The sequence below is a fragment of the Lissotriton vulgaris genome, chromosome 2_1 (assembly GCF_964263255.1).
Source record: "Lissotriton vulgaris chromosome 2_1, aLisVul1.2, whole genome shotgun sequence".
In the NCBI taxonomy this organism is placed as follows: domain Eukaryota; kingdom Metazoa; phylum Chordata; class Amphibia; order Caudata; family Salamandridae; genus Lissotriton; species Lissotriton vulgaris.
Genome location: NC_141687.1, coordinates 1,613,827,701 through 1,613,854,330, shown reverse-complemented (window position 1 = coordinate 1,613,854,330; position 26,630 = coordinate 1,613,827,701). Strand labels below are relative to the sequence as shown.

Here is a 26,630-nt window from a genome sequence, read left to right as displayed (position 1 = left end):
GCTTCCGAGTCCTCCTCGAACAAGGAGCAGTTACACTGCATAAAGACAGAAAAGAGGATGTAAGTATTATCCAGGGACACTTGTAAGTTCTTTTTTTTAAGTGCTTAGAGAAATTGAGAATTTTACTAATAGATTCATGGTTCGTGGCTCTCAAATGAACCTTATTTGAAAGATCCAGTTGCCAACTTGACCCAAAAACAGGCCGCTGACAATGAATGATGAAACAGACTTTATTCTCTAATTTCTCCATCTTCCTCCTCTTCTTCCACTCCTCTGATGTAGAGGACCTTGGTGCATCATATCAAACTTCCTTCAGATGTCCAGACCATGCACCGTCAATGTACTCTTCAATGTTTACCAGACGCATGTTCATATATCTATCCACAGGTACGTGAGACCATTTCAGTAGCCTAGTCTCCATGTTGTGTGCCCTAGTGCAAGGAAGGAAAAGACCCATCATCCCACTGCTGCTGTTTGAATTATAAAATACGGCTATACTCAGGCTCAACAGGCCCCCTAGAGTCTAGGCCATGTTGCCACTGCATCTACTGCACCAAGGGAACCTACGTCCCCGGGCCCTTTGCACTCCATTCCCCATTACAGCTTGACAATTACTGGCTTGCCAGCCTGTCCACTGAGGAAAGGCTTAGGGTTCGGTGGTAAACGCGTGCTGGGATTATTTTCCCTCTCTGTTAATAGATTTATGATCCATAGCTCTCCCACGATCCTTACTTGAAAGATCCACTTCTGAATTTTTTGCAAAACGGGACCAGTTTACTGCGGGGAGTCTACAAACTATTAGCCCAGTCCAAGCCATTTGAAATAGAAAGTTAGACAAATCGTTCAGAGCATACGGACCTACAAGCTTGACAGGTTTAATTGAGTGTGTTTTACACCAGGAAATTCAGGAGTACGTCACACAGAAGACGTGCGTAATAAGACTCCTAAATGCATAGGGTATCATTTATGAGGCTGTGCGTCACTTTTACGCCGCCGGTGCGTCACTTTTTGTGACGCACCAGCAGCGAAAAAAATGTGCCTTGTTGCACCATATTTACAAAGTGACGCATTTAGGTAGATGCGTCACTTTGTAAACCCCTGCACTACATTATAGCTACGCCAGGTATAATGTATGCAGGGGAGGGCGTTCTGACACAAGAAAGGGTCATAGAAGTGACGCAGTGAAATCTATAAGATTTCACTGTGCCACTTCTAGGACACAAATGCGTCAATTTCTTACACCTGCCTCACAGCAGGCTTAAGACTGACGCAGGCCCTTTCACATAGGGCTTGCCCCATGTGAAAGGACACATTGCAGGAGTTGCGTCACTTTTGTGACACACTCCAGCAATGCGTCATTTTTGCGCCATACAGGTACGTCAGAAATACTGACGAACCAGTAACTCATTGCGCCATGATGGGTCATACTGTAAATACGACGCATCATTGGTGCCGCAAGGAGGGCGCAGTGAAAAGTGACTTATCGCTGTTTTCACGCAGCGATGCGTCACTTTTCATAAATGAGGCCCATAGTATTCAATCTGCAAGGGGCCTCAGTGGGGTAACTCACTGTCGCCACTTGCCATGATCTAAAACAAAACGAGTGTGAATCCTTGCAAGGCAGAGTCAGCCTCCCATCTTTCTGATGTTGGTAAATAGAGTACAGTAAACAGGAATTAAGAACATCTGCTATTTGCCTTAAAAATGGCAGTGTGTTTCAGGTGCTATACGAAAAAACTTATTATCAATAATGTAGTCCCTGGATATAGGCACTGTATATATATATATATCCCTCTTTCCATCTTACGACATTCTCTTGTGCAGTGTTTAATTTGTAGAAGAATTGCGTCAACACGCTATTAAATGTCGACACGCCAAATACCAAGGGTGGGTGGTCTTGAATTCACCTCATGCCTCTTTAACTTGCTATTAGGCACTCCTTGTCACATTATCTCACTCTTGCAGGCCCCTACTTTCACCATTTATGGTCTTTTATCCATACTTCTCTTCCACCTTAGCCTCTTCTGTCTTTTTCCTTCTTTTGCTTTCGGTAAATTTGGTAATTGTCTTATAAGGGTAAAAGACGTGCCTGTCCCCAAAAATGAGTGCCTGTGGGCCCCACAAGCAAACGCCGGCTAAAATTAAGCACCGCTCATGTCACTGTTTGCCATCTCTCCCCAAGTGCTTCCACCTCCTGTATGTTTTCTATCCTCTTCATTGAATTCTGTCTCAATCGGTATCTACCCCCCCCCAGTTAGGCATCTCCTTTTGATGGAAGCCAACCTTTCTATCTCCCCTTCTCTTCCTTTCTTTTCCTTCATATGCTCATCCTCTCCCTCTTGTCTCTCACTTCTTGGCCTGTTGTCCCTCCTTACCTTCTATCTCTCTGCTCCTTATTACTGCTTAGCCAGCAATCTCACTACTCAAACTAAAACTGGTGATGAATCTACTGAATCAACCCCTGGGTGCTGACCATCACTTGCAGTAGATGTTGTCTCTCTACCTTGCACTTGTCTTCCAATCAATGAGGAAAGAGGAGAGATGTCCAGTGCAGTGCATCATCCCTTGCTCTGCTGTTGTCCGCTACACTACTGCATGGCAGACATATGATGACCTTCTCTGTCATATGCCAGATCTCATCTGTGGGTCGTCCCCGCACACAGTTTCCTCTAGTTGCTGCCTGCATTATCCTTTTCACTGAAAGTTTGTCTTTGCATACAGACATGCAAGTGGGTGAGAGGGTGCTTTTCAGGCTTGGTGGCTACTATTTTTGACCCTCAGCTGGAACCTCTGGTCTTCTAGCACTAACAGCACTAATGGTACTGGAGGTCTATTGTTTCTCCATCCTCCAGCACTCTTGAGAAGGAGGGCATGTACATGCGGTAGGTGGAGCGAGTGCTGGTTGATATTCTTGGCCAGTCTATGTAAGTTTAGCGCTAACTGGGGTCCTAGAGTGTCTCTAAATCTACGTTTGTGCGTGGACCACCAGGCAGTGAACAAGTGAGAGAGTGAGAATACATGATAAGGAGTGACAATGAGTGAGCGGGAGGAGGTATGAGTGCAACGAGTGAGTGACAATGAGTCTGTGAGGCTGAGTGTGAAGGAGGGTGAGCGAAAGTGAATGTCAATGATAGTTCTGCTGTGAATGAGAAGGAGTGAGTCAGTAAGTACGCATGGGTGACAAAAAATGAGCAAATGTGAGTGAGCATGACTGAGAGCACGAGTGGATGAATGAATGAGCGACAATGAGTAAGAGTGAGTAATAGTGAGACCAAGTGAGTGTGGGTGATAGTGAAAAAGAGTGAGTGCAAATTCTTGTGAATGAGAGCGAGAATGAATGAGAGTGACTGTGAGTGAGGATGAGTGGGTGAGAATTTGTGTTCTTGTGTGTCTGGGTGTGTTTTGTTTGTCAGTTTGCTGTTGGACTTGTAATACTGGAGGTAAATCTTGGCTTAATGAGGCTTCCTTGTTAATACAATACTGGTGCTGTCAAACTGGGAGTAATTCTCTACATACGAGGTACCACCTGAGGAAAAAGTCAGGCCTTGTCATAATACAGACAATGCCTCAGTGCACCAATGGAAAAATACTGGTGCTGGCCCACTGTAGGTAAGTCTTGGCATAACGGGCACCTGTCACAAAATGATTGGCGTATTGGGCGCCTCTGGCAAAATGCTCACACTGACACATTGGAGGTATTTTTTGGCATAAGGTAGGAGCTGAGTGACATATGGAGAGATGCCGGCAACCATGACAAAATACTGGCCCTACCATACTGGATATAATTATTGAAATATGTTCACTTATGTTGTTGGCATAAGGGGGCACCAATGAATTCCGGGAGGTCATCCAAGGCAAAATTCTCGCCCTATCAGAATGGAGGTATTTATTGACATATAGGTGGCACTTAAAACTAATTTTGGAAAAATGCTATCTACTCAAGGAGATCATCTGGCTTTATTGGAGTGGCACACCAGCGTCTTTTATGCTAATGTATGTGAACAATTGGGCTTTAAAATTCACTATTTGACCCCAATTATTTTTAAATGTCCCTGGAGGCTGGTGAGAGGCCAAACCCCAACCACCCTAGAAGAAGCCAGGTTCCCTTAATTGGCTGGAATTCAGCGCAACGACTAATCCCCACCAATTTAAAAGATCAGCAGCCACCCCCCGTAAAACATGCACCTCCAACGAGGTACCTGCACAGAGCAGGGTGTGCCCTGCCTCAGCACCTCTGCAATGCAGAAGCATTCCCTACTTTCATTCCAAAATGCACTCCCTGCTGGAATGGTTTATTTTCAGGCCATATAATCGCTGTGTGTGTTTGTTTCCAGTTCGATGGAAATGTTCCAAGGGCATTAAAACGGTTGAGAAAATGCTTTGTACATAACAATGGTGTAATGTTGCTTTTTCCACTGATGTTACATCATGGAATCCCGGTTAAAGATGAATTCGGAGTTTTTCCTGTTGATCTTTTGTTGTTATTTTAAACTGCCAGCCTATCTTTGACATGTTCAAACAGTGTTCATAAACGAGTTCAGACACTGAGTGATGGGAAGGTGGCTTTTTGCATAGAGTTATTTCCATATCCTGCGTCCTCGGGCAATGGCAGATGACACAGAAGGAAACTGATTTGAGAGCGAAAGGTAATCTGCCCTAATTATAGGAGCAAACAGCTGGGCAGATCCTGCGGGGCGCACCTTCCACTAGAAGGCTCGCACTGCTGCAAAAGAATACACTCTTTCACAACTGATACACTTTCAAACTGGAAGTGGGCTGTGCTGGAAATGGAAAATGTTATCCTGGAATCCCATACACGGGGAGGAGGGGAGGTGGCAGCAGAAATTGACGCTCACCTTATACATTTGTCTTTTTACAACACTGCCCCACCCCAGCAAAAAACAGAACTTGGCAGCATGGACAATTGCGATAGTGTATACATGTTCTGGATTATTTAATTGTTAATGAACAGATTTTTAAAATAGTGAAGGTAACACTTTTGTGACTGAAAGACGCGCTATCAGAGTTTGTATGCAGCTAGTCAGTCTTGTTCCATGTTACTTTATGGCAAGGTTCTCCGAAGTCAGTCCTGGAGGACCGGATCCATTCCAGATTTTGAAGATAACTACATTTATCTAAATGGGGATACGCTAAACATCTGCCATGGATCCGCAGCTTCTTCATGTAGATTTATCTTAATTTTAGTAGGAATAGCAATCCTTTCCTTCGCAACCCCTGTGCTAGCCGGACCTTCTGGCACTGAACGAGATTAGGGTCCTGCTCCTCTCCCTCAACCATGCAGCAGCCCCGTTGTGTGTTTCCTTGCACTGGCTTGTGTGTAACAGGGTTTTAGAGCTTGGCTGGGACAAAGGTTGATGGCAGGAGGTACTGCAAGTATGGGAGGGACAGCGCGAATAGTGATTAATAGGGGATTATTAATTTCAATTCAATTAAATAAATCGTTATTTGGACTGTCCAACCATAAAAGACCGATAAAACAGTACATGTCATAAAATGATTCAACTTTTAAATCCACATTTGGTACATCGACAGGGATAGAAATCATAGAAAAGCGAAAATACAACTCAATAAAATATCAACTCTAAAATTCAGGATTATACAATAGTATAATGTAAAAACCACATAATTGGATAATCACTAATGCAGGAGAGCACCTTCATGATTAGCCTTCCATGGTTCTCCTAGCTCTGATAGCAGCTTTTAAAAAAGAACAAATACTAAAACAAATCTTCGAGGTATTCAACAATTGTGGCTGATTTAAAGCCTCATTACATCTTCGATCGCCAAGGATTTTCAACAGTGGCTTAAGAAAGTGCTTTCATGCATGATGAAAATATTTACAAAAGAAACTAGAACTCTCTAGTGGTTCCTGATCATCCAGAAGCTCCAACACCTTACTTCTGAAACCTCAGAGATTTCAATAGAAGAAAACTTACAACATTTCTTGCTCTGGGATTGTTCTGAAAATTTGGAACACCATGCCCCCCTGAAATCAGAATGAATCCCTCAACTGTATCCATCAAGAGAGAAACCAAAAATTCTTATGAACAAATTTCTTCCCTAGATCCTATGTTACACATCCCGATTCCTCAATTTTCCTTGTGACTACGGCATATTGAGTACTTTGTGTCTTCTCCTTTATTCTCAGAAAATTGTAAACCATATCCTTCAGTTCCAGGTATTACTTCATCTTGTATTTTTCTCGAACATTATATTGTAATATTGTTATTATTGTTATACTGCTCTTTGTATACTTGTAAAGCGCTCTGATACCTGCAAGGATCATATTAGCACTATAGAATACTATCTAAATAAAAAGAGCATATACTGCAGCAAGGACTGTTCTGAAGTTCCATCACATGGACAAAGAGAAAAAGAGTTCCCCGAAGTTGTTTGCGATCCGACAAAAGCTGCCATACAGTGCTGGATCTAAATTGGAATAGTAAAGATCTCTCCCAGCGCGCTAATTCAAGCGAGTGATGAAGAGATGGCTCATGAGAGGTGAGTGACCTATAATAATAGAACCCCGTATGTTTCTTGATCTTGCCTGCGATTCTGGTGTCTTCACAAGATTGTAAATATAATTGCTTGACCCGTACTTTATCTTCTTTCTTAATATTGGTAGGAGAAAAGAGAAGGTGATAAAAGCAACAGGCTTAACAGTGTGCTCCAGTGCACCTGGGCCGGGCAAACAAAGTTCCCAGCGGGGTTGAGGTATGAGCAGGAAATTATGTGATTTTGCTACTGTAGGGCTTTCCGCATAGTTATTGATTTGTCGCAGTTGCCCCACAGTCCATCTTCTGCTGCATAATCTGCAGACTTTTTCTAGCTCAAACAGTTACTTAAAACGCAATGGATGTATTGCTGCGCAGTGGGATGCCATTCGCCAAGGTTGACTTGTCATCTTTCTGTTGCTTGCTTGGGTGTCCGACTGGTACTAATGAGGGGAAACCTTATACTGTTAGCGTGTAAAAATTACAACATAATAAGGTAATAAATACCCATAAATTTGCCTTTTATTGCTGCATAATTTAGTAAACCCTTCCACATAATCTGGTCCTCCTATCCTGCATAATTCTAATAGGGGTATGTGTAAGTGGTGAGTGTACCTCACGTGGTCTTATGTCTTGTACACAGCAGCTCTTCATAGCACACCACAATTCATGCGAATATTTAACTATTTTTTTCTCCAACTTACTTCCCAGCGCCTCACTATGGCCTCGTGGCTAATTAAATGCAAATAATTTCAAGGGTTTGTATTCCCATTGATTCGACGGCCACTCGAAAACATTCCTTAACTTTATAAACTCGAATGCTTACTATACTGAATTCACCTCAAGTAAATTTTGTGAAACTAATGCAATTTCCTAAAAAGCTTGTATTTCACAAGTGTGATAGCTTAGTGATCCAGTAAACAAAATTCGTTGTAATCTCCAGTGCATTTGAAGCTCTGACACCTCTTCTCTGTGTACAAGTATAGATAAATACACTTCTAGTTCGACTTAAAACCACTTTTCTATTACATAACATAGTGCTATATTTATTTCACACAGCAGAGTCCTTCTGGCATAGTTTATCAAGACTCCTGATAAAACAAAAACAGAGCCAAATATTTCCTGCTGAGCAAACAAATAAAATGGCTGTGTTATTTCAATCAAACAGCACTGCTCCCTGGTTTGCAAGTTATGGAAAATAGCAATCATAACTACAGAAGTGAATTTGCATGCCAGACTGTGCGAAAGTAGGGGCTGTGGAGGAGGCTCACAGAGGCACACAATGCATGATTTGTTAAAGCTCGGGCATGCAAATATGACTAGACTGGTTCAAGCAAACAATACTAGAAGGGTGCTAAAAATAATCCTAGACAACACAGTGATTAGAGCTCAGTAATGCGTAATATTATATTTATATAATTTTAAATAGATTTTGTAAAGCGTGGAGCAGGCATAGCGATGTACAGGAGAGCATGTGGTCGACAGTATGAAGAGATAATTAGTGGCAATAACTTTTGCAGATTGTGTAGGTTTTTTGAAAAGTGTGAACCAGGCTATAGGGAGCATGACAGAAAGTCCAGAGTGGGGAAAGCGGGACACATCTACTGAAGCTTTCTGGACTTTAATGCTGTTGAACAAAACATACTCTCCGGAAATTTAACAAAAAAGGAAGATCCGTAAAGGACTTCTGTCTTTAATCCAACTCTTGCGGGTGCCTGATCGAATACATGTGTGGTTGGGTTAGAGCGGTTGATGCACCTTCTGTGTCCAAGGACTGTATTCAGGTATGACTACAGACAGCTTTGGTGGTCTGTAACGTCACAATGGAGTCTCCCCTGACTCTTCTGCCACCGTCTCCTTTCTCTTCTGCCACTGCTGTCCCCATAACAGAGTCTCTGGCCTCCACACCAGGCTCGCTCTTATTTAGAAACATTATGTAACAGCAGCGATTTATCTGCATTGTGTGACTCAGACAGCATGCATGTTTGGCAGCCATGTTGGACTCACCATGCCAACAACTTTGTTCCAGTGTCGGTGCTGCCACTTCTCAGTGAATATGAGCACAGAGACCTGTTTCTGTTGACTTCTTAGGCCTGTGCACACACTGCCACTGTAAACCTTAATTTACCAAAACACCAGGGGTAGCAGAATTAACCACACACCTCAATGACATTAAAGGTCGTGATATCATATGACATTTTACCCTGAATCTTAGGAAACAATACATTGATCCTGATGACATCATAATAATTGATAACACTGAAGCCTACTGTATACCCCAAAAGTGTTTCTAAATCACACAGAGACACACAAAAAAGAGTTTTACAAAAATAGTAGAGGCCAGGCCAACTACTACTAATTTGTACAGACTATACATTGTAAATGTACTATCTTGATGGCTTGTTTTAGTCGGTTTCATTGACAATATGTTTTATTTTCTCATCACTTGTAAGAAACTATCACAAATGTGGAACAGAGAAGTGGCTTTTCTGTTGAAAAACGTGTTTTTCAAGTATTCACAGCAATGAATCATCATGGCAACAATTTTTTAAATGTATATTTTTAAAAAGTGTTTAACGTTAATTTGTACTATAGAGTGACAATCTAATTCTGATGATGTTTTGAGCTTAAAGTGTAGTCTCCCAGTGCGTTCTACAGAAGGTAAACAGTGTTCTGTTTTTGCCACCTCTGAGGTCAGGGGTCTTAAAAGTAGTGTTAGAGGTCCCAGGCAGCAACTCAGGGGTCACAGCTATTATCCCTGGTGACCCCTAGATGATGTCTATGACTTTCAACAGACATGGCCGCTGTGTAAATCCAGCAATGTGCATGTCTGGTAGACATGTTGGAATCTCCTGGCCCAACACTTTGCTACTATCCTAGCACTGCCGCTTGGTAGGGGTTCAAGACCGTTTCAATCATCTACCCTAGCCAATGAAAATGGCTGGTCTTTTTTTGGCATCCTGGTTGCCTGACCAGATATTGTGAGTAATTTTATGGTAAGTCAGGGCTGTGAGGCAAAGGGTTATCACTGTGGTGTGGAAATAGATGAAGAAGAGATTATAAAAATGGAATACTCCCGAGTTTCTGAAAATCACCTGCTCGTTTGTCTGAGAACCCATTCGGTTTTGATACTTATTGCAGTTAGTAGCAGATGAAGGACTGAAGCATCCAGACATTTCACACTTTTTTCTTTGCACCTTGAAGGTCGCGCCTCCTATAGTCTTCAGCTGGCCCCTGTCCTGGGGCCAGCTGAAGACCAACAGCCGGCCACCATTGTGTCTGTGTGCCTGCGCCTCTCTGCAATGTGGCTATGAACAATGTGTCTCAGAGAAGTCAGAATGTGTACAGCAAGCAACAAATATCAATGTCTCTTCCTATGTAAGGAATACATGTGCATCCTTAAATACCGTCCCCTTTGAAACTTTGCAGATGCTTGGTCGTTGAGAAATCAAAAATAAACCACGCCGTGATCCGCGCAGTGGCAGGATTTTGTTCCAAAATGGCCGTCAGCAGTGGCAGTAATGAGGGTCTGAAAACAAGAGGAGATGTGAGAGCATATCACTTGCAGGATGGATCTAGATGCGCTGCTGCGTAACTGTGTTACTGCATCCTACAGAAGGGATAAGGATGACATACACACTGTACAGTCGTCGCATAGTATATTTTGTTTGACCAATCAAAAGTATCAGCAACTGTAGTATTTGCATTCCCAATACAAACCTTAAAGCAGTGGTCTTCAAACTTTTTAATGCTGCGCCCCTTCCCCAGTGAAAAATCAAATTAATCGGGCCCCCCTCCCTCGGAATTTTTCACAACAATTCCATTAAATTGGCAATGTTTAAATATGTCTCAATTTATTTAAACAGGAGACATATTTAAACATTCCAGTTAAATCATCTTTAAAAATGCAACCAAATACATGATTGCCAAACATACTATTGTGGTCAGGCAGGCCTTACTAACATGTAAAAATACTCACAGTGTGATTAATAGAAAAGGTGGTGTGGGTGTAGAAGAATATTTGGAGTCCCTTCCCCTCTGACACCTTCTCCCAGCCTGATATATATGACAAAAGCTGTTAGTGATGGCACATTGCAGAGAGGCCACAGCTACTCCTTTTCTTCCATGCTTAAAACAAAACACTCCTGGGAGCATAATGCTTCTTTTGGGCACAGCCTGGTGCCCCCCCTGGGATCACTTGAGGCGCCCCTAGGGGGGGCCGTCCCCAGTTTGAAGACCTCTACCTTAAAGGCTCACTGAAGTCCTTGCTTTCCTTGAGATGAGTTGCATCACTATTTGTTTAGTGATGTTTATATTTTTTGCAAATTCAACTACTCTAAATGTTCTGAAAAATCTTTAAATAAATATGTTTGAACGAAAATAACGTGCAGCAGAAAACACTTGTATATGTACACAGGAGTGGGTGAAAAGCATTCCTCCTCCTTGGTTACATGACCAGGCTTTAAATTGAGCTCATATTAAAGTTACTAGGGAAACGCATACATCTCCCACACCCCAGATAAAATGCTTTCATATTCTCTTTGATTTTTGCTGACCTTCCAAGCCGCTGTTATGACTTCAGCCCTTGCGCCTTTGTTCATTGCCAGGCAGTCAAGGAGAGGGTGGAATGTGTGGTGCTCAGAGCTTGGTCTCTGAACCTTGAGCTCTAGTCAGCACGTCCCTTACTGTCATGTTTTAATTATAAATCCCAGTATGAAGACATCTTTGAGTATGAACTCTGGGAGCCTTCAGGGGCGGCTCTAGGCTCATGGCGGCCCTGGGCAGGGAACGTAGGTAAGGGGCCCCGGAAGAGGGGGTCCGGGTGGGGTGGAGCACGGAGGCCAGTGAAGGGGAGGGGGTCAGGGTGTTTGGAAGTGGAACAGAGCTGGAGGCCGCCAAATCCCTGCCAGGGGCCACCACGCAAATATGTATCCATCCTCAGAGGATTATTATATTAAGGATATATATTGGCGTGGTGGCCCCTGGGGTTTGGTGGCCCTGTGCAGGTGCACGGCTTGCACATGCCTAAGGCAGCCCCTGGAGCCTTGCTGGCGCAGGGCATCTCGGAGGCATGTAGAATTATTGATGGGTAACAGTGAATGCCAGGGATGTTTTCCGTCTATTGGTTCTGAATGACATCAAGTAGACAACAAGAGTGAAGCTCCCGCTAGCTATTATGTCAATATAAACCCCAAGATAAAAAAAAACATCCCAGTTTTTCACGCTTTACCCATCTATAATCTTTCTTTTAAACTCTTTTTGTTGCGTTTTACACAGAATGACATTAGGCATATTCAATTACCATAGCAATTACCCCTACATAATATATCTCTCAATACCTTCCTCACTAAACTGTTTACTCCACAGCTCACTTTTATCACCCCGTTTCTTAGTGGCCATCCCCCAGACACAATGGACCAATCATAGTTGGTATATTAACAGGTGAACATCTGGATGCATCCTGGGGACCTCCTTCTCCTCCAAGAAGTTGTAGCACATGTTTACTCTTCGTCCAGCGTGCAGGCTTCAACAGCGCATAAAACCACCTCCTGGTATGCCATGCCACTCCCTCCTCAAAGTCATAGCACTGTAGCCCTGAATCTCTCATGGTAGTATCTCATAACTCTTGAGTTTTGAGAGCCTCTAGAATAACGTCTCAGGCATTTATGTTTTGGGACTTTCTGGACCTATGCTGCATAGTAGTCTACCCATCTATAATCTTATGGTAGGTATGGCCGTAAAAAGTGTGTGGCCCTTCCATCAATTGCTATGAATGGGCATGGGAGGAATGAGGAGACATACATAACATGGCCACTACTCCCTTTCCCAAATGTGAAAATAAATACCTGACACTTGTCAATCACCCTCACCACCCTTGGTGCATTGCCTTTCACTTCCCTCTCGAAGTAGTGATTTCTGCTCTCCCTCTGAACAGAAAGCCAGTGCTGTGCCAACAGGTTTTCTGGGAGCCCTGTCAGAGCAGCCTGGAATTCCTTTACGACCTTGCAATAGTGGGAAACATTTGCTTCCCTACTCTTACTACGTCATAGGAGTGAATAATCAGATGTATAATCTTTTTTAAATTTTTATTAAGTTTGATATAGCGCTGGCAGACCCGGAGGCATCAGAGCGCTTTACATAAGGATCAGGGCGTTACAGATTACATAGTTACAGGATCAGTGAGTTACAGATTACATAGTTACCGCAATTAGATCAAAGAAAACAGAGGGAGGGGGAGGAAAAACAGCGGGGGATGAGGAAAATAATGTCAGATGTCCGGTTGGGTAGGTGACTACCCTGTCCTTGTCTACCACCTCCACTCCTTAATCACCACCACTATCCCACCCTTCATCCTTTCATCTTGAGCACCGCTCTTTTTTGCAAATGTTTCTAATATATTCAAAGTGATGGAGCAACTGCGTTGCCACTACTGATAAATCTAATCTAATGAAAATAAACTGCAAAAATTGCAACAGTGACTTCTAGAATGTGTATGGTGAATGTAAGTCAAATTGTTTATGTTTTAGGCTAGTGGTGCTACTCGACCGCTCTTTGTATTGTACTGCATACATAACACAGGTCTTGTAGCCGATAGGGTATCCCCATTGATATATAATAGGATTCTGAGGGTAGTAAAGAGTTTTTTTCTGGCATACAACAACATTTTAATGAACTGTGCAAGTATTTCGGAATATATCAGAATTATGAATGCACAAAGGAAGCACATTTTTTGTTAATTCTATTCTGTGGTGGAAACAAATTCTTCAATATGGTCAAAACGAATCTATACACTACATGGTGCCATCGCCACACATCATCATTCCAGCACTGTAAAGTTTTATTAGTAAAATTGTATGCCTGTTCAAATGTAATGCTGTACGGGCTATCTTGAATCTAGTGGCCAAGTGAGCAAGGGACTCACATCTGAGCATACCCTGCCAACTTCGGGCGAACAAAGCGATACAAAAGAATGGTGATGGATTAAACCTAGATCACTTGACTGGGGGTGAGTGTTTGATTTGCTCCAACGCTCCGTCCATCATCCCCTTTTGTATCGCTTTGTTCGCCCTAAGTTGGCAGGGTATGCTCAGACATGAGTCCCTTGCTCACTTTGCCACTGGATTCAAGATAGCCTGGCTGATGAGGATTATGAATCCGAAACCGGTCCCAGGATGCTTGTTTCCGGTCCAGGGAAGACATGGCTTGGCAGTTCGGGCTGGATTCTTCCCATGAGGCACAGGGTCAGACTGATTTGCATATGGCCATGTCTGAACTGGGGTGGCAGAGTGAGCTAAAGAATGGTGATGGATTAAACCCAGATCACTTGACTGGGGGTGAGTGTTTGATTTGCTTCAGCGCTCCGTCCATCATCCCCTTTTGTATTGCTTTGTTTGCCCTAATTTGGCAGGGTATGCTCAGACGTGAGTCCCTTGCTCACTTTGCCACTGGATTAAAGATAGCCTGGCTGATGAGGATTATGAATCCGAAACCGGTCCCAGGATACTTGTTTCTGGTCCAGGGAAGACATGGCTTGGCAGTTCGGGCTGGACTGTTCCCATGAGGCACAGGGTCAGACTGATTTGCATATGGCCATGTCTGAACTGGGGTGGCAGAGTGAGATAAAGAATGGTAATGGATTAAACACAGATCACTTGACTGGGTGTGAGTGTTTTTTTTGCTTCAACGCTCCGTCCATCATCCCCTTTTGTATCATTTCATTGAGGGGAGCCATTTCTTACTGGGTGGCCAACATCGAGTAACTGTTCATACTGATCATAGAAACCTTAAAGCTCTCCAACAGGTTGAGTGTGGAAATAGCAGACAGGCCCACTGGGCTTTCTTTTTCATCAGTATGGTTTCTTCCTTACTTATATTCTTGGCTATGAATATATAATTGCAGATTCCTTATCTAGACGCGACCTAAAATATGAAAAATCCCATATGGCGGAGAAGATCATTCTTCCACTGGCTTTTATCTCAGCTGTAACCAATACATTTCTTGTGTACAGACAATGCAATCTAATTCAATTAAAACAAAGATATCCTCAATTAAAACATAAATATATACTAATTTAGTTAAAAAAAATCCTTTTTACAACACATCAATTGTAAATCAAAACAATACATCTAAGCTATGCAGTAATCTTTGGACACAGAGGTCAATAGGTTACTGAAGAGCTCATCAGAAGAACATTTTGGTGGCTTTCTCTTCATGACAATATTATCATCTTCATTGCTTCCTGCAAGGCTAGTGCCCCAAACAAATCTGAAACAAAAAAGCAGGGTTACTTCTTACCTCAGAAATATCCTTCAAGCCATGTGAAATTAAAGCAGCCAGATAGCAGAGGGGTAAAAAATACTATTCCCTCTCCAATGGGTGCAGTAGTAGGTAAAGTATTGGATAGCAGAGGGGTAAAACTTAATATTCATACTCCAGTAAGTATAGTAGTAAAGAAAATGTTGGATAGTGGAGGGGTATAAATTACTAGGGAAAGTGTTGGATAGCGGAGGGGTAAAACTTAATATTCCCACTTCAATGGGTGCAACAGTAGGAAAAGTGTTGGATAGCGGAGGGGTAAAACTTAACATTCCCACTCCAGTCAGTGCAACAGTAGGGAAAGTGTTGGATAGCGGACAGGTAAAAATTACTATTACCACCTCAGTGAGTGCAGCAGTAGGAAAACTGTTGGATAGCGGAGGGGTAAAAATTCCTATCCCCACTCTAGTGGAGCTACCCCGGGCTGAATACTATACTACAATTATGGCTACTATAGATTCCTTTTCGAAAATGCCTCAATTTCTGCTCTTCCTAGACTGCATCAGAAATATCCTTGAGTTTTATTCTGATATATTTTGCTTTCACAAATTTCCATTGAAAATATTTTCTGACTGTGGCTCTCAATATATTTACACATTTTGAAAATTTTTATGTTTCAAGCTTGGTACCTTCTGGTGTTCACCCTCAATCTAATGGCCAAACTGAGAGATTGACTAAAACTCTTGAAGAGTTTATAAGATGTTATGTTTCAATATAACTGGACAACTCCCTTGCCTGCAACTGAATGTGCTTACAATAATTCTGTCCATACCTCTACTAGCTATTCTCCTCTTTTTGCTCTAACTGGGTTCCAACCTTGAACCTTTCCTAGTCCCTTAGAAACTGAAGATCCTGTACCTGCTGTATCAGAATCATTAGAAAAACTTAAAGAGGTACAAAGCAAATCACGTGAAGATCTACAAAATTCTAAATCAAGACAAAGGTCTCAAGCCAATTGACACAGACGACCTGCACTTGGTTCACTGATAGAATATCGATTCCTAAAATATCCCCATACACAAATATCGATGCAAAAATATTGATGTAAAAAAAATCAACATCCTTTATTTAAAATTGTGAATATAAAAATATCGATGTACAAAATATAATTTATTTTTATTTAAATAAAAATGAATGTTAAATATATTAAATAATAAAATTAACTTTACAAAAAGTATTTAGATTTAATATACATTTTAACAAATATAATAATATGTATGTAATGTAACAAATATTTTAACCTACATATATAAAATGTAATATATATATATATTATTTTAAACAATTGATAAACGATCCATTTTAATGTATTATATAAAAATGTAAATATAAATATATATGTATTTACATACACTTATAAAATAAAATCTAATACAAAAATTATATTATAAATGAAAACATTAACATATTTAATAGACTTTAAAATTTAATTTTGCACTCCATTGAGTGTAAAAGTGTAAAAGTAGGGAAAGTGTTAGATAGAGGAGGGGTAAAAATTATTATTCCCACTCCACTGAGTGCAACAGTAGGGAAAGTGTTGGATAGCAGAGGGGTAAAAAACATAATATTCCCTCTCCAATGGGAGCAGTAGTAGGTAAAGTATTGGATAGCAGAGGGGTAAAACTTAATATTCATACTCCAGTAAGTATAGTAGTAAAGAAAATGTTGGATAGTGGAGGGGTATAAATTACTAGGGAAAGCGTTGGATAGCGGAGGGGTAAAACTTAATATTCCCACTCCAGTCAGTGCAACAGTAGGGAAAGTGTTGGATAGCGGACAGGTAAAAATTACTATTACCACTTCAGTGAGTGCAGCAGTAGGAAAAGTGTTGGATAGCGGAGGGGTAAAAATTCCTATCACCACTCCAGTGAGTTCCACAGTAGGGAAAGTGTTGGATAGGGGAGGGGTAAAAATTACTATTCCCACTCCCAGGGGGGTGGAATTAGTGCTTTTAGATATTAAAAAAGATATAAACAGATTAGAATGTTAAAAAATCTAACAAATACCTAGAAAGATTATTTAAAAAAATTCCAAAATAATTTAAAAACAAAAAAACTATTTTGAATAGAAAGTTTTTATAAACAAAAACATTATTTATTACATATATGTAATATTTGTTTGCTACTCTATAACACCACACAATTCACAATCCACATTTAAATTATTTTTTAAATGTACCTCCATTATTAACATAATTAATTATCAATTAAACAAATATTATTAAAAATATATTTTTTAACAAATTAAAATTAATTTACGCCCCAAAACATTACCCCTATAAAACAAAACACACACAAAATAACAATAAACACTTGCCATAAATATTTATCAATTGATAAATTAATATTAATAATCAACTAATTATTAATTAATTAAACATCAATTACATTCCACCCTCTACCCCAATAAACACCACAACCCACACCTAAAAATAATTACACAATTTCCATAACTAATTTGTCATTAATAAATTAAAATCAATTAACAACGTATGTAATTAAGTTAAAAGAATTTACTTCCAACCTTTTACCACTATAAACCCCACAACTTACATCAAAAATTAATTACATAATTGCCATATTTTAATTTTAATTAATTAATTGGCATTAATTAACGAATAAATATTAATTAATTATAAATAAATTACTTCCCACTCTATTCTCCTATAAACCCCACCACCCCTCCTACAAAAATGACACAAGTAACATAATTAATTTCAAATTAATTAATTAATAATAATTACCAAACAATTAATAAATATTAAATAATAAAATAACTCCCACAATTAACACTATAAGATCTAAATTAAATAAATATAAATAAAGATTTTTTTCTAATACATTTATTATTATTACATTACTTCCCACCCTATTCACCCCTAAACCCACAACACGCTCCTAAGAAAATGACACAATTAACATAATTGCCAATTAATTAATTAATAATAAATTAGTTCCCAAAATTAACACTATAAAATCTTAATTAAATAAATACTAATACATAAAACTAATCATTAATTTATTATAATTAAATTATTTCCCACCCTATTCCCCTATAAACCCACAACCCACAACAGAACTTAAAAACGCAAAATTTAATTAAAATACATTTAATAACTATTAAAAATGTAACACATATATTAAAAAGACAAAACAAATTCTTATACAAAAAATACTTTTAAAATAAATATTAAAATACATAACTAATTAAAACATCGATATTTTAAACAACTATATTTTTGCAAACGATATTAAGAACTTTGATAGTTCTAATAACAATATTTCTTACCTGCAAGTCGATATTCTTGACCACGATATTCTTCCTGTCGATATTTCTGAATCACGATATTTAAAACTCGATATTTGTGAATATCAACATTTTAAACTCGATATTCTGTTTGAGCACCGAAATGGATTAGGTTTTTATATAGTGACTCGGGGACTAGAATCCAGGCTTTACACAAATTATAATGGCAAGACAGGGCTGCCCACTGTCCCCGTTGCGCTTTGCCATTCGCAGTGTAATTCTGGAAGCTGAGTAATTAGTGGGGAATCAAAGTGGGAATAGGAACACATATGATTTCATTGTATGCGGACAATGTACTTTTGAATTTTCAAGATAACTCCTTTGTCGGTACCCTTGGCTTTGAACAGGTTGAATTTGTTTGTGGAAATATCAGGCTTACAGGCTAACAATGACTTGTACGTACCTAATATGGACCCTCACACAAGAAAAAAAGGATCAACTCACCCCATTGGCGATAATGTGAGAGTTTGCGACTTTTAGGTATCTGGGAATCCAGGGACATTACTCTCAAGGTGACTAAATGGAGGTTAATGTGATAAAAATGATGAAGGGCATCTAGCAATCAGTTACATTCTAGAAAAAAAACTCCCACTGTCACCAAAGGAAAGGATAGCACTGTCTTTGCCTGTCTTTTTGCCAAGTCCATTTTCTTTGCGCTGAATGGGATTTTGTTCTATTCAGTTTGGAGCAGAGGAAAACATAGATATTCATTCAAGAAGTTACAGATGCCAGCATTGGAGGGTGAACATGGGGATTCTGACTTTGAGTTATTTTATGTGGTAGCCAGGCCCAATGGTTGACAAAGAGGGTGGTAGAAAAAAATAATGTTGAGCTTAAGTGTTTGGGAGCGGCATGTGCTTGGGGAATTATATTGAAGCATTTACATGAACCACTTCAAAGAGCTAAAACATTGACAAGATTAGTTAAAGTGGCTAAATATTGTTGAAAAAGAATGCTGGCCCGAACTGCAGTAAAGGGTCCCTATGCTCCTCATTTACCATTGTGTTCCTTACCAGGGTTTAGTACATTAGCAGGGAAGATGTGGAGAAGAGCCAAAGTTGTACATATAAGTGATCTATATGAAGATGGGAAAATGCCCAAGCTTCAAAGCTTAAAGCACTAATTCTCACCCCCCTGGGACAAGTCCTGAACAATAATGCATTATTACATGTGATTCGAGACATGGAGTGATTATCCGAGCACACAAGCTAAACAAGACACTCTCTCAGCTGGCAGTGGAGTGTAGGTTTTCCCATGGTTCCATCTAGAAATGCCCGACTCCAACTAATACATCATGTACTGCGTTGCTCTTATCTATGTCCCCTTAGGATTAATAGAAAATTGCAGACATCTTCGGATGCCTGCCCTTGCTGTAAGGTGGGAAGTGCTGATCTCTTACACATGAGCTGGTCATGTCTGAGTGTGACACTTCATTGGTCTGCTATTATACAACATATGGGCAGAAAGCTTTAATAGCTTGTTTATTGGGAGTATTATTGAGGTCTTAAAAGACCAGTGAGGCAACTAGGTTCACAATCTAGCACATTTGTTAGCTAAGAGGCTGATAGCCATGCAATGGAAAAGTTGTGATCCCCTAATGTTGCAACAGTGTAGAAAAGATTTAGCAAAATGGGTAGACACAGCGGCGCGAACCCTCACAGCCTTGAAAGAGAAAGAAGGCTAGGTCACACGCATAATGAATGCATAATTTTAACCAAAATACCAAAGGATGGCACACAACTGCCTTGTGAACAAGCAATTTCAGAGAAGAGCTGCAGGAATAGCTATGTGGAATGGTGGGTGGATGAGAGATATCCCTCTCATTTATAAGGGAGCAGATTAACGACTCTTCCCTCCTTTGTTGGTTTCCTCGCATTAGTGCCCTCCTCTCACCAGCACCCCTTTACAAGGCCTTTCCAAATTTCTCCACATTACTTAGGGCCCTATTAGGATGGTTGGCGGATCGCCCCCAACGGGCCGGCGATGGTCACCGCCGGCCCGGCAGAAATCTGCCCGCCATCCTTGCAGAAATGACCCCCACCATATCACAATGGCTGGGGGTCTGCGGCAGACTGGAAGACCGTCCGCCACTTTTCCGCCCGGTCGACATGTCGACCAGGCGGAAAAGGGTTCAATATGGTGGCGGTGTCTGAAAGACACCGCCAGCCATATCAGAATGTGGCCTTGGAAATGCCAGGGACTGTCTTCGGGGGGGTGGGGTGTGCACATGGGGGGTACCCTTTCAATGAACTATGTGGCAGGCACCGCATGGTGCCTGTCACTTTGTGCATTGAAACGCACAACCTCCCTCTGTGGCATTGAGGCGGACGATTCTCCTTGCACCACCTGCTGCAATGTTGTAGATGCTCTATGCATTCGTCAGTGTGGCGTGTGCATGCAAATCGGGAGTGCGGGACCCCGCACCATCAGTGGGCGGTCCGGTTCCCGAGGGTATGGCGGGCAGACAAAGTCTGCCCACCATCCTAATGGGGCCCCAAGTGTCCCTTACGCCCTTCATCTTATTAATGTTCCATCTACAGACAAGCATAGTGGGAATTGACAGCTAAATTGAAGTATCTGCTATATGCCTTGTTTTGTCTTATATAATATGTAAATTATTTCCAGAGGGAAAAAGAAGGAAGGGTTGTCTGGGATATCCCCCGCCTATATGAAATAACTCAACAGAAAACGTTACATGGTTGGTTGATTTTAACCAAGGAGAATTTCTTGGTGTAAATTACCAGAAATGAAAACATGAGAGTTTGGTGGAGTCTTATAAAAAACAAATGACAAACCCTCACTCACCACCCTAAGAGGCATGCTTCTTCATTGGGTTGTCACATCTACCTGACAGTTTTTAGAGGCATGGATGGGCTGCCTGTTGTGACAGGGAGCACTTGGTGGCGGTAAATGCTACACAGCAAACAACAGAAAGATGGGATCAAAAAGATTAAACAACTCTTGCAGAAATTACAGTGGCCATGATTTATATTATATTCCTCCCAGGAATATTAATAACAGGGATGGTAAGACTTGGTGGATAATTAATGACTGTCCCTATGGTCAACATAGTTCAGTCTATCAAGGGCTTAATAGGGGTCCAAGGCTTTCTTTAGGATTGTGACCCCTTTTTGTGCACTCACCTCTCATGCACACTTGTACTCTTACACAGTAGCGGTCGGCAGTAGGTGTTTCTATAGGGCGGTGACGTGGGCAGGAGGAGGGGCAGGGTGGGGGGAAATAATGTATGGATTACGGAGTTTTACAGGTAAGTAAACATTTAAATACATAAAACGAATTTTGTTGCGCACACTGCATCACATTTGGTGATGCAGTGTGCGCAACGAAATTCGTTTTATGTATTTAAATGTTTACTTACCTGTAAAACTCCGTAATCCATACATTATTTCCCCCCACCCTGCCCCTCCTCCTGCCCACGTCACCGCCCTATAGAAACACCTACTGCCGACCGCTACTGCTCTTACATACAGGTAGTCCCTAATGATGTGATAATCTCAATTCTTAGTGATTTGTCATCTTGTTCTGGTTCCTGAAAAATAAGAATCTGACACACAGACATGACCAACACTAAGGGGCCGATTCCGATCCGAGTCGGAAACATCTCCGACCGATCTGGATCCGAAATGGTTTCCGACCAAGCCGGACTCCTGCAGTACGACCGAGGGACTACAATGCGGCGTATGCTGCCGGACTCGGTTCGGTCGAACTCCCATAGAAGTCAATGGGAGCCAGTCGTACAACGCGTACATGAGCTCCCATTAACTGAATAGGTACGTCTCGTACAAGTGCGCCCCCTACAGTGGGTATGCGTCAGGGCCTTCCGCACTGTACATGCCTGTGTTTGGGAGACCCATGGGTGTCCCCCTGTGTCCAAGTCGTAAGGCTGCGGGTAACAGGGGGTCCGACGTGGTGTCAAGGTGCCTGATACATCCACAGGAGCCGACGATGTACCCAATGCCCCTCCGCCTCAGACGCCACCCGAATGTTTATAATTCTAGGTAACGTCTAAAACGGGGGGAAAAGGGAAGTGGAGAGACAAAAAGAGAGACGCCTCAGTGGAATCGGATGACGATCCCTCTGTCGTTGGTCGGGGCGTCTTCTTAGCTGTACCTGAACAAAACAATATATTATAGGACACACATTTCTGGAAATAACTTAGTCTGAAAACTTTACACTTTAAATTAACAATTACCCCTAAAGTTTTAGGCCTTTGCTTCTCTCTTGTATTTTTAATTGCTGTTATCAACTCCCTCTGGCTACTTCGTTGCTGCAAGGAAAAAACAGATTTACATGAATTTACCCCTTAGAAACTAGTGCGTGTAACTTCTAAACTCTTTTAGATTTTCCTTCCACTCATAACCTGATTTGTAGCATGAGGGAGCTTATAAGTTCAACTGCGCTTCTGCGGGTTCCTTGACTAGGTAACAATATAGAACCAAAGACTGAGGACAATATCAAATTCTGAATGTCACAGTTTGAGTTTCGAAGTACTTATTCAAGAAAAATTAGCTGGAAGCTTTAACTAAGAGTTTCTCAGTTATTTCCACTTAATGGAAAAAATAAACAAACAAGCCTGACTGGATTCTTCTTCTTCTCGAGTCAGCTGGAGAGGCGTCCCTCGTTGCACATGCGATACTTGGCTGCTTCGGAAACACTGTGGCTATTTTCGGAAAGACTGTGGCAAGGTTTCTGAACTTTCGATTCCGATTCCGGCACGGAGCTCAGGGCTGACGTGCTCTGTCCGCCGGAACACAGTTGAAGTGCGCAGTTCGAATTACGAACGCGCACCTTGTTCGCATTGATGCTCACATGCTGAGCAGACACTAGACCGCTGACCTGTAATGGCTGCGTCCGCTCTGCTCCACCATGATGGGTTTCCTGCTGAGTTCTGTATATTCTTAAAGCATTGAACATCAGGGTGGATATCAGGTGCCTTTTCTTCCACCTCAAGGATGTGAAACCCTTGCGTCCGGTTCGGTGTTGGCTTTTCTGAACCCTAACTAGAGGGATCCTGACACGTGGACCCCTGAAGTCCAACTTCGGGAGTTATTGCGAGGCGGATGCTCCGACTCGATCCGGCTGTCCGAATCGAGCATCGTACTAGCTCGGTCGTGAAACATCTTCATTGCGCGCCACGGTTTGCCTGTGGCCGAGTCGTACGGAGCAGTTCTGACCCGGAAACTATTCGGATGGAGATTTTGCGCTTGTTCGCATCGCACTTCGATGTCCGGACCCATGTACAACTCGGATGGAAATTCAGCCTCCGAATCGTGTCCGCTAATGCCGAACCCGATTCGGTGCCCTCCTGACCGAGATTGGAATCGGCCCCATAGTCTTTGGGGAGTATCTTTTCTCCCAAGTGATTTTTTTCTTTGGGGGTTCAGGTGAAGATGAAACGATTAACTGAACGTGACATGTCAAAAGTTGGAGACATAATCAGAAAAAACTGCAAAATTACGCTTAGTGATACAAAGTGAGTAATTATTTCATTTCCCATTCTTTGCCCTCCTCATCCCAGTCCTCACATAGTTGTGGATATTATAAGCAAAATGATTTGCACCAACACGAATTATATGCTTAAACGGAAAAGAAAATTTAAAATTGTATATACAACAATTATTTAATTGCTGTATTGATGATAGCTGAACCAAAATTCCAGTCAAAATATTGTTTTAGGAAATAATGGTTAACAAAGGTCTGTGGAGTGTACCAGATGGCCACCCAGCAAATCTCTGACAAAGATGCCATAACTTGGTCCATGAAGCTGATATCGATCTAGTGGATTGGACTTACACGCCCAATGGGGGCTCAGTGTTTGCTGACCTCTAAGCCTGCATTATGGCCTCCTTCATGCACCTAGTTAAGGTAGGAGTTGAGACTTTTTTGGCTGCGCCAAAGGAGACAAACAACAAATTGGACACTCTAAAAACATTTTGCCCTCTCTAAATATTTTAAGAAACATCTTCTCACATCTAAGAAAGAAGGAATGTTATAACTGATTGCAATATCATAAGGATTAGTTCATGAGAACATGATATCTGGAGTGAATATTCAGGATAAATTTAGGGTCTGGTTTTAGAGCCATTGTGCCAGGGAAAAAAATCTCAGGTAAGGTGAGAAACAACTAAGACCTAGATGTAGGTAATAGCAAATTACCGAATGGTAAATACTGAATTTTACCGATTCGGTATTTACTATTCGGTAATTGCTATGTAGGTAAAATATTCGGTAAAAATACCGAATCTGTAAGATTCGGTAATTACCGATTCGGTAATTACCGAATCGGTATTTGCCATTGATTGCTATGGGCCTTGAAGCCCATAGGATTCAATAGCAAATACTGATTCGGTAATTACAGAATCAGTAAAATTACCGATTTTACAAGGGGGACAGAGTGTCACTTTGACACCCTGTTGCACCCCTGTTACTGGCTTGTGTGCCATGTGAAACACATACATGCCCTTAGGGCATGTCTGTGTGCCACATGGCACAGGTGTACATGCACAGATGTGCATGCACACTGGAATTCGTTATTTACCATGTAATAGTATTACATGGTAAATAACGAATCGGTAATGGCCTGTGGCACTGTTTCCAGTGCCACCTACATCTGTATTTACCGATTCGGTAAATTTACCAATTTGGTATTTTACAGAATCGGTAAATTTACCGAATTGGTAAATATACCGATTCTGTATGTTTTAAGGCCCCTACATCTCCATTAGCAAATACTGGTCGGTAACGGCGGAAATCGGCCGTTACCGACCGGTATTTGCCGACCTACATCTGGCCCTAAGACTGATAACTCATCCAACCTCCTAGCAGAAGTAATTGCCAATAAAAAAGCTACTTTTGATGACAATCACTGAAACTTAGCCTGGTCAAAATTTTCAAAGGGGGGTTATTGTAGGCCCTTCAAAACTACTGATAAATTCCATGCCAGCACCAGATTGTGATGAGCTAAACTTCTAAGTCTAAGGGCCAGATGTATCAGCGCAAAAATGTGTTTGGCAATGTATGAAACATTTTGAATTCACAATATGGGTAATCACAATTATTTGCAATTACCTAAATTTCGAACGCAGTTAGGGAATCGCAATTTGTGATTCCCTAAATGCTAATTGCAAATTAGCATTAAGGAATCGCACATTACCACCAACTTTCAGTTGGTGGTTATTTGCAAATTCCTAGAAAAATGCACTTTGTTTGAATTTTTCTAAGTGCCATGTGGGACACATATATGCCCTTATGGGATCACTGACATAACATAGAATGACAAAATATAGACTTACCAAAATATAGTCACCAAAATATAGAATGCCAAAATATCGAATTCCTATCTACAAACAGGTAAGTACAAAAATATCGAATCCAAAATATAGTCTGTAAAAAATATAGTCAGTCAAAATATCGATTTTTTTTAAATGTCTTAAAAGTAATTTAAAATTAATGAAATAATAAATATAATTAACTAAAACATACTTAAAAATACTCAAATAACCTTAAAATTAAGATATAATTAATTTAAGTTATTAATAAAAAATGTACAATATTTTACCGTAGGATAACAGGAGGGTAACATTTAATATTACCACTCCAGTGAGTGCAACAGTAGGGAAAGCGTTGGATAGCGAAGGGGTAAAAAATACTATTCCCACTCCAGTGAGTGCAACAGTAGGGAAAGCGTTGGATAGCGTAAGGGTAAAAATTACTATTCCCACTCCAGAGAGTGCAACAGTAGGGAAAGCGTTGGATAGCGGTAGGGTAAAAAATACTATTCCCACTCCAGTGAGTGCAACAGTAGGGAAAGCGTTGGATAGCGAAGGGGTAAAAAATACGATTCCCACTCCAGAGAGTGCAACAGTAGGGAAGGCGTTGGATAGCATAGGGGTAAAAATTACTATTCCCACTCCAGAGAGTGCAACAGTAGGGAAAGCGTTGGATAGCATAAGGGTAAAAATTACTATTCCCACTCCAGAGAGTGCAACATTAGGGAAAGCATTGGATAGCGGGAGGGTAAAAATTACTATTCCAAATCCAGAGCGTGCAACAGTAGGGAAAGCGTTGGATAGCGTAGGGGTAAGAATTACTATTCCCACTCCAGAGAGTGCAACAGTAGGGAAAGCGTTGGATATTGGAAGGGTATAAATTACTATTTCCACTCCAGAGAGTACAACAGTAGGGAAAGCATTGGATAGCGTAGGGGTAAAAATTACTATTCCCACTCCAGAGAGTGCAACAGTAGGAAAAGCGTTGGATAGCGGGAGTGTGAAAATTACTATTCCCACTCCAGATATTGCAACAGTAGGGAAAGCTTTGGATAGCGTAGGGGTAAAAATTAATATTCCCACTCCAGAGAGTGCAACAGTAGGGAAAGCGTTGGATAGCGTAGGGGTAAAAAATACTATTCCCACTCCAGAGAGTGCACAGTAGGGAAAGCGTTGGATAGCGGGAGGGTGAAAATTACTATT

The 26,630-nt window shown here is 41.2% G+C and overlaps 1 pseudogene; it reads right to left on the bottom strand.

Annotated features, from left to right (window-relative positions):
- Positions 1-230: 230 nt before the first annotated feature.
- Positions 231-26,630, bottom strand: part of LOC147732946 (small nuclear ribonucleoprotein F pseudogene) — a 54,681-nt pseudogene continuing 28,281 nt past the window's right edge.